A 9,988-nucleotide genomic window follows, 5' to 3' on the forward strand; every position below is an offset into this window, starting at 1 on the left:
TTTGAGAAATCATTTTCGACAACTTTGAAAAATTCATGATATCATCATTGAACAGAATTGAAACAAGCTAATCATTGTCTTCTTCATCGTCTTCTTCCGATGAATATTCTTCAACAACAAAGTTGTCATCCTTTGCTGTATCTTCTATATATATATATATATATATATATATATATATATATATATATATATATATATATATATATATATATATACAATATGTGAAAGTGTCCTATCCAAAACATTAAAAAAAAAAGGCAGTGCTCAATATCTATCTATATATATATATATATATATATATATATATATATATATATATATATATTACTATTGACATTGTATATATTATAAATGTATTACTATTGATGTTGTATAGTGTATATATTATATATACTACTATTAATATTGTATATTGTGATATGAGTTCTGTTTACTTAAAAAAGTTATTTTCTTTTTTGTATCAACTCATCATCAACTTTATCCCATGATATGTATCTTTTTTGTTTGCCTCTAGTGTTACCTGTTACAGGAACAACTGACCTTTGCATTCTTATAGCATTAGACTGATAACCAAATTGATAAACATTTGGATTTTCGTTTCTGCGACCCATACTTCGGTGTCGCCCAAAATATTCTTCAACAACATCTTGGTTAAACTTCTCTGTTAAAACAAATGGCATACCAGCAGTTAACAAAAACTGCGTGGCTTCAATAACTGATTTGGAGGTGATCTTTAAACCTTCAAATGTTTGTGATGATATAAACATTTTCTCTTTTTCACAATCGGAAAAACCTTGTCTTGTTAAGATACTTTGCCTCCAATTTTCAAAATATTTTAAGAAGCAGTTTTTTAACCAACAAAATCTTGGATCACTAATGCTTGTAAAAGGTTTTAAATAATCGTTACGCTTGTTGGTTCCTTCAGATTGATTACGAATATTCAGGCAATCAAAAAAACTGTCCATATAATAGCAAAATTCTGCTGTGGCATGCATTTCTTGCGGGTAATAAGAAAAAATAACATTTGAAACAGATTTGCTCAAAACCTGACATGCTAAATTAACTCTCATAATTGAATAGGGGTTAAGATCAACATGTGCCATAGTTAACTTTGGTATCAGTTTCAATCCTCTACTCAATTCATCATCAACAAGTTTTTAAATGTGAGTCCAACAAATTTCTTTCCCATTATTCCACAATAATCTAGATTTTTTTCCATTTCCTAACAGAATATTCATTTTATGAATAGAAAACTATTTCTTTAAAAAAATAATTATAGATAAATGACTAAAAATTTGCTTACCCGAATTAAATATACAGTTCCTTAACGTCTTCATCAAATTGGGAGCATCTGCAAATATATCTTTTGGGTGCATAAATGCTCATGGTGCGATACACTAAATCTTCATCAATACAGTTATCCATGTATTCATGCATTTTATAAAATTTTCGATTTGCAGATGCACCGTCAGAAACACATGCTACAACAGATAATTTACAAATAACTTCAAGAACTAATACTGCTTCCCAAAATGTTTTAAAAATCTGACTGGCATTTGTATCTGTAGTTGCAAAAAATGCTAAAGCGTATTTCAAATCTGAAGATAACCCTCGAACATAGTATACAAAAACATGTTTTGCTCGCTCGTTCAAATCAGGAAAACTACAATAATTTAGATCTGGATCTCCAATATCAACATATCCAATTAGGTCACCAGAATGTTTATTAAATACTCAATCAGATTGAATTTTAATTTCATCAAATGATATTACAACAAATCTCTGATGATCTTTTAGCTTAGATGATGTTTTTATTAGTTCTTCTATAACTTTGGAGTTAAAACCAGCAGATGGTTTAATTGCATTTTTGTAATCCCTTAAAGTCCTGGAACTAGGAAGGGTTAAAATATTAGATGTTCTTAATTCATCATAAGCTGATGCAGATTTCATGCAAAGTGACAAACAAAATCTTATAATCATAGGATGATACTTGACTGCATTTGGATGACAACAGGCAGCTTTTTTTTGTTCATCCCAAAAAAGTTTCATGAAAGGTGTAAATTTTTCTGCATTTGTTTCCATAACAATTGCAATATCTTTTTTTAATTCTTCACCAATTACAATGCTTTTGATCAATATATCATTTTGCATATTGCACTGAGCAAACTGAAGTGGAACATTTAATCTTGCTTTTTCAAACTCATATTTCATAATAAAGTTTTCACAAGCTAAACATTGATTCTGTCCTTTAACACAAACAAAACAGTCAGATGATCTCAAATAAGTCTTTACTTCAGGTGGAGAACCATCAATAATGTGATTAAAATTGGTTTTACATGACACTGTTTGTAACAGCAAATCAGGAGAACTTATGTTTCTAATACCATCACATATATTATAAGACAAAAGTTCTTGCAGTAGCAAAGAAATTGTTATATTTTTTAAAGATCTTGAATGTAATTTATATAGCTCAGTGCAGATTGGTAAAGACCAACCAAAAACAATGCATGAATAATCTAAATTTGTGTCAACAAACAATTCAAACTTTGATGATAAAAACGGATTTTCTATGTGTTTAAACAGAATTGTTTCATCAAAAATACTTATTTCCCATTCATTCAACTTTAACTTTTGAACACGCATTTTAAATTCTTCAAAAGTATTGTATACAGGCTTGTTGGCATTTTTATTTATTGTTGCTATATCTTTAACTATATTTAAGTGCCTTCTTTCAGTTGGTTTAGTAGTTGGATGTGATTTAACAGGTAAATTTAAGGTAGGAACAACACCAAGTCGTAATGTTTTTCTTCCAGTCTCTAAAAAGAGACAATAGTACAGGTAAGTTTTTTTACATAAGTAATTTTAACATAATGGTGTAAATTACAAGTAGTTATTGACACCATTGAGTTAAAAATAATTATATATGCATATATATATTTATATATATGCAGTTGTACTAACTAGTTGCATGTTGTTTCATGGATCTATTTAATACCAAAATGAATACAAAAGCTGCCTTGGCTATTTGGTTTATAAATTAGACATAAGACTAGTCTAAATTATTTAACGAAGTGCACCAACGAGAAGGTAAGCCATAGGACTATGCACTCCATTTCTAAAATGATATACATTTTAACTATAATGATCATTATAATTAAAATGCAATACCATTATATATTACTCATGCATAATAATATAAAATATGACTCGCCATGAAAATTATGTACTCACTTGTAAATTCTATATCTTCTGGAGAAAAGTGTTTCTCACAAAAATAAACATTTTCTTTTGTTATTCTTTCTTTTAATAATCCATCTAATGGACGGTAAATAGCAAGAAAATCAATCAACTTTTTCCTCCAAATGGTATGGTATTCATCTTTTCTTGTAGATATTTGAAATAGTCCAATACCCTTGTGTTTATTTGTATCTGAGACTGTGCACTGTGGAAGACAGCAATTTCTACCTGGAATTGCTTTTTTTTTTTTTTTACAAGTACGATTACTTAAGTTCAAATCTAGTTCTAAAAAGGACTGTTTAATTAAATTTTAAGTGAAAATTCCTTGATATGTCTTTTAACATTAACTAACTGGAATTGCTTAAAATATATTAGTTATATGTAGTTCTAAAAAGGACTGTTTAAATAAATTATAATTGAAAATTCTTTGATATATCTTTAAAATTCACTTTGACGGCTGATTTGTTTTGCAACTACATTGATCACGTGACCGAAAAAAAATAAAACAATAGCTTCCAGACCAGGGTATATTTCTATAGACTATGATTTAGCATATATATATATATATATATATATATATATATATATATATATATATATATATATTATACATACCCCATCATCCCAGATAAGGGTACTGGGCTTATAATTCATTGGTAAGCCTTTTTTAGGCTGATAATCGGGTGAGCATATATTCGGGTGTATAATAATTTGTGAAAAAATGAATTTAAAAGTTTATACATTCTTCAAGTGTACATGAAAGATGTGACGAAAATTTCGTCTATTTTATTTTTTAGAAAAAGTTATTTAAACAATTAGTCCTTGTTGAGTTTACAGTCTTATCCCCTTTGTTGTCAGTTTCTCTTATATATCCAGCAGGGTGGGTAAAACGCCCCTTTTTTTGAGAATCAAAAGGCAATGTTTATCATGTGCTGTAGGTGTACTCTATGATCAATAAAAAACAAAATTTAACTTACTTGCTCAAATTTTAGAACCCCGCTAAGTTTTTGCTCCCAAAAAGCCATAATATGAGTAGTTAAGCGCCCTTAATAAAATCAAGTTGGTCCTACCTGGAATGGTTGACCACTAATATAAAAAATTTTTAAGCCCAAAAATTTTAATGTCACGTAACTTCAGAGGTCCCCGCCAGTCATATTTGTGTATAAAAATTCATCAAATGTTTATTAGCAAACTCAATAACCATTAAAAAAAACTGATGTAGATCAAAACTAAAACACATACTTGCTTCAGGTGATACATTTTTAACAAAATCAACCAAACTGTTGTTGCAGGCTGTTGGATTAGCAAACAATATTGATTTTTTATCTACGTCTAAAATTACCACAGGTACTTATTGAATGATGATATGCGGAGTAAATTATAAAAAAGCTTCTCAAATCTTACCATTTTGCAAACAAACAGGGACTTTAAATGCTGTTTTCAAAAAATCACTAGAACAAGACAGCGCTAGCACTTGAAGATTTCCTTTTTTATTTATATCTAAAACAGAAAAAAATAATTTAAATCCAATTTGTAATTAGTAGTAATGAGGGTGTTAAAATGATAAGGGGGGATATAATAATAGCATCTCTCCTATCATCACTTTTATAAGAAGTGTTAAAATAAAGGTCTCTGTGCAAAGTTAACAGATTTTAGCTTTATATAAAATGATACTTTAATAAAAAGTTACCTTTGTTTGACTTGTTTGGAAATGCACAATTATTTAACTGGAGTGGGAAAGCAGGTGAAGGAGTTGCAGCAATATTATTCAAGAGAGCTAGCAACATGAATTTTAGTATATTTTGAAATAATACTAAGTACTTTCTAAATGTTATTACTCAAAAAAATTTGATTTAATAAAAGTAAGAAACAGTAATTTATTTTCAAACAATTAGTAATGAATAGGCTTTAATAATTTTTTTGCAACAGACACAACGTGCTTGCACTGTAGTTTGTACTAAAAAGAAAATAAAATCTTACCATTTTCTATTTTATTAGAAACTGAAACTCCTAAACACATTGAAGCTGGGAGTAATGATATATTTGCATCACTAGGTTCATCTTCTTCACTGATATCAGGACACAACGTTTTTTCAAAGACTTTTTAAATATCCTGAATTTTCACTTTCTGATTTCAATGCATAAGTTTCAAGTTCGGCTTTAGCTATATTAAGCCTTGCTTTATGATAAGTGTCTTTTAAAGAAAACTCTTTTATAGAAATAAAATACAATACAAATTAGTATTTAAAATAGCAGAAAATGTTCAACTTTATCTCTTAACCATGTCATTTGTTAAGATAATTAAATTATTTTAATTTTAATTACCGTAAAAATGCAAAACTCAAAAATTATTGATACACTCCCAATCAACTGTTGCATTTTATTGTTCTTTTACTGATATCTCAAATTTTGATGCACGATAAGGTGGCCAGTAACATAAGTTGCCTTCTCCAGCTATCCAAATTGACGGCACAATAGCCACAGAATTTTCATCTTCAAAATGCACAATAGCAAAAGCCATCTATTATTTTTAAAATTTATTTCTAGAATAAATAATTTGTGAGAATAGCTGTACAAATTTCTTATATTTCATATTGATTTATGAAAAGTCCATAAATATGTGGCAATACATATATATATATATATATATATATATATATATATATATATATATGTTTGTTTCAAAAAATGTATTTTCAATATGTTAAAGAATATTAGTGATATTTTTAGAGGCTTCTCTGGCTTTTAAGCCTAATTTGATTATATAAATATGAATAAGAAATTATTTTTAAAAAAATCAAAATAACTATTAAAAGAATTACAGAAATTTTACCTATATATCATGCATAAAATAATAAGTATAAGCAATTTAAAACAAACAAAAAATTATTTAAGAAGATTTACAATTACCTAAACAATTAACTTATTGTCAATCTTTTTGAACAAATAGATTATAAATGAAATAAACAAAGCTGAAAAAACTGAATAAAAACTTCATTTACTAATTATGAAAGTTAGAAATAATCTGGAAAATATATTTAGATAATATTCAGTGAAAAAAATATTATAATCAATGCAGAATAGGAATAATAATCCATGAATCTTTAGAGTTTGGTAAACAACTGCATTTACTAATAATATCTGTTAAATGGCAACTTTTCAATGGAGTAAACTTGTTTCTAAGAACTTTGCAAATACCTAGTCTTGAAGAAGGCAAAGGAAAAGTGAAGGCATCAATTTTGACATATTAAACTTACATCACTTCCTTTCTCAATGATATTACGTATAAGATTGACACTTCCATCTTTTGCAACAAAACAGTTGTTACCTTCAGATGTTTTAAAATGCCAATGCTCTGTTTGAAGCTGTGAATATTGTCTTACATTTATTTCTCCGGGCATAATAAGAAATCCTGCAAAGTGTTCTTTTGTTAAGATTGGAAATTTATTTTTTGAACCTTCTTGTTCTTTACGAAAAAATTGTTTTTCATGATGTTGACGCAGTAGTTGTTGGATGGGTGATTGAGGTTTTCGAATTAGTTTTTTTAATTGGCCGAGCATATTTTCATATGGAAAACTACTAAATTCATCTAACGGCCCTAAATGTTTTACATCTCGTGCTAAATGAACTAATGAATGCACATTGTATACTAAACACTCTTGACCAAATAGGTTAGCGGCCTTACTGACAAAATCAACTAATAAATTGTTGGCAAAATCTGTGTAATTCTTCGAAAGCTCAGAACATGTAAGAATTATAGAGCCAACATACAGCAACAAAAAATGTTTGAGTAAATTTGTTGGTAGAATTTAGATTGTCTCTGTTGTATTTAGGTCCATTAGTGCAAATGGACCTTAATACAACAGAGACAATCTAAATTCCGTTGCTTTCCATTGCATTATATTACTTAAAGCTCTTGGTTTTCTTGCAAACTCAACTGGAATATATGCAACATAGCTCAACAACTTGTCAGACAATTTAGAAACATCTCTCATCTCTTTTATGATGGTCTTCATCGCACATTTCATTAAATGAAACATCAGTTCTCAAACAAGCATTTAGTTGAGGAAAAATCACTTTACCAATATAATGACCTGCTTGAACACATTTCTCACAAGAAGTGTAACCTGAATGGCATTTGGTACCTTTAACAAAGGCCCTTGCAGGGGCATCATAAACAAATAAGTGAATTTTCATAGTAAAATGTTTTCCATTGATTATTAATCCGTTCTGAAGAAGTGACAAAGTTTCAGTAACAAAGTCCTCAAAAAATTCTATTAGTGATTGACCGGAACAGAGATTTTGCCGGAACCGGAACCTAACCGGTAATAGATCCTAAATATTCCTAACCGGAGCCGGAACCGAAAATAAAACCCAAACCGGAACAGGAACAGAAACCGGAACCGAAAATATAGTTTTTATAGTTTCTGTCAACTCTGGGTTATTGTGCCAGATCCTGAAAATATATTCCATAAGATCTTGCTTGTTAGTAAGAATTTTTTTACCAACATCTCGCTTTACTATTTCCCAAATGTTTTCTATGGGGTTAAGATCAGGTGAGTTGCCTGGCCATGGCAATACATCTACTTTTTTCTGTTTTAAAAAAGCCATAGGAAGCAACTGGTTCTCCAGAACTTCTTTATTCTGGTCCTGCCTCATTGTGCCAACTACTTTGTAGAGACGCCCTGCTCTTTGCCCACAAATGACAGACCACATTATTACTGAAGCTGGATGCTTGATTGTTCCCACAATGCAGTCAGGATGAAACTTTTCGTTTGTTCTACGACGAACAAAAGCTGTTTTGTCCATCATTACTTGAAAAGTTGATTAATCAGAGAAGCAAATATAAAATAATGCTTATTTTAAATTATAATATTTATGAATATATTTAAAATATTTTACGAATATGAATGCGAATAAAACTACTTTTTCCCAATCCTCAACAGATCAGTGACGATAGTTTCGAGCCCACTCCAGTCTCTTTTTTTTCATGAGTGAAGTCAGTTTTGGTTTCTTGGCTGGGCGATGACACATCAATCCCTCTTCCTTCAGCCTTCTATAATTAATTAAATAAATCACAGATGCTTGAAATTAAAATAAATCATATTTAAACTTCAATCAAACTAACAACTAAAAATAACCTTAGATTGTCCAATATGCACTAATTTGATTATGACAAGTGATTGCTGACAGCCAGAGTTGCCAATTGATAAATTTTTATTAAATATTACTAAGAATAGAAATAACTTGACATGTAACAAAAAAAAATTTCATATTTATTTTCTCATATGCGGGTTTAAGCAACATATTTGAAATAAATTGTAAAAAAAACGTGTGGTCCTAATGTGATGGCCGACCACTGTACTAATTGGGTTCAGAGCAGCATACAATAAAAATAAACACGTTAGATATCTAAATACAAAAATCTATGTAAAAGTTTGATAAATTTTGCTTTTGTTTGTTAAAATAGTGTTTAGTATTGTTTGAAGTTAGACATTATTTTATTTAAAAAAAAATTCGGAAGCTATTATTCAAATTATGTTAAAAAAACACGAGTTTTAATAAGTGGGCTAAATCTTATTCACAGCACTGTATATTGCTATCTAAAAAAGAAACTCTCAAATAACAATAAAAAAAAGTATAACAAAACATAAAAAGATAATCGTCAAAACTGTGATTTATAAATTCAAATTGATTGTTACTTTCATTGAGTTTTAAACAAAACTAGTTTACTGAGAGTCTTTCTAACATTTATTTCTGAAACTTTTGCAGATTCTTATTTTCCGAGCTGATGCAATCTTATTTTTTGAGAGCACTTAGCAAGTAACTTAACAAGAGTAAAGATGTTATTTTCATAAATTGGGGTATCAAACATATGGCTATCTAAATCTGGAAACACCAAAGATAAATTTATTGCTTCCAAAGCAGAAATTGCAATAGCATCAACTATACTGCATTTTATATTTGGCAAATTTCCAGAAAGTGTTGATAACATTCTAACAATATTTTGTTCAGTCATTTCACACACTTTGATTACACTTACTGAAGGTTTGAAAAGACCACCTCTATCTTTAAAAGAAAGAAACGAAGATTCATGACAATACTCAGTTGAACCAATAGCTTTACAGCATTGTATGCATACCAATTGCTTTCAACCATTTCGGCAACATAACCAGCAATATATGATATAGAAGATTTTTTATACTCTGATAATTTATTTACATTTGGTGCTTTTAAGTAATCGTGATCAGTTGTTTGTGGTGTTATAATATCTAATTGATTATACTTTCTTATAATAGTTGCTATACTTATAGTGCTTCGACTGTCTGCATTATCTAATACATGAAGTATACTAACTGGGTCTCTAGTTTCACAGTTGCCGGTGCCACTTGTGATGCTACTTCTTAGAAGTAGTCTTTTGTATGCTGCTATAAATTGCTGACAAGTCGGATTGTTATTAAACCCACCAGATAAACGGATTGCCCCAAAAAAAAGCTTTAAATGATCTAAGTTTGTATGTTAAAAGATATTTAAAAGGTTTTTCTTTTTCTTCAACCAAAGTATGAAAGATCTAAAGACATGTGTAGTTTAAAAAATGAATATAACAGGTATATTTATTAATGCTTGTTATAAGTTTTAATTTTTTAAAGTGCATTTGCTTATGTAAAAGAATATAAGAAAATGAGAATCATATATATACCTGCTTTGTGCTTTCTATTGCTACAAGAAATCCAATAAAAGCAGTCTTTCT

At 29.0% G+C, this 9,988-nt stretch overlaps 2 pseudogenes across 1 annotated transcript; both read right to left on the reverse strand.

The window, feature by feature from the left end:
* Positions 1-443: 443 nt before the first annotated feature.
* Positions 444-4,262, reverse strand: LOC145183529 (uncharacterized; annotated as a pseudogene). Its single transcript, XR_016448722.1, has 4 exons — positions 4,215-4,262; positions 3,232-3,532; positions 1,304-2,816; positions 444-1,222 (listed from the first exon to the last, which is right to left on the reverse strand). The product of XR_016448722.1 is annotated as an uncharacterized LOC145183529 (transcript).
* Positions 4,263-6,307: 2,045 nt separating this feature from the next.
* LOC149876481 (uncharacterized) lies at positions 6,308-8,046 on the reverse strand (annotated as a pseudogene).
* Between the last annotated feature and the right edge of the window lie 1,942 nt (positions 8,047-9,988).

The sequence above is a fragment of the Hydra viridissima genome, unplaced genomic scaffold (genome assembly GCF_058129835.1).
Source record: "Hydra viridissima isolate aposymbiotic clone 2 unplaced genomic scaffold, HvirCarnegie_v1 scaffold_20, whole genome shotgun sequence".
Classification (NCBI taxonomy): Eukaryota; Metazoa; Cnidaria; class Hydrozoa; order Anthoathecata; family Hydridae; genus Hydra; species Hydra viridissima.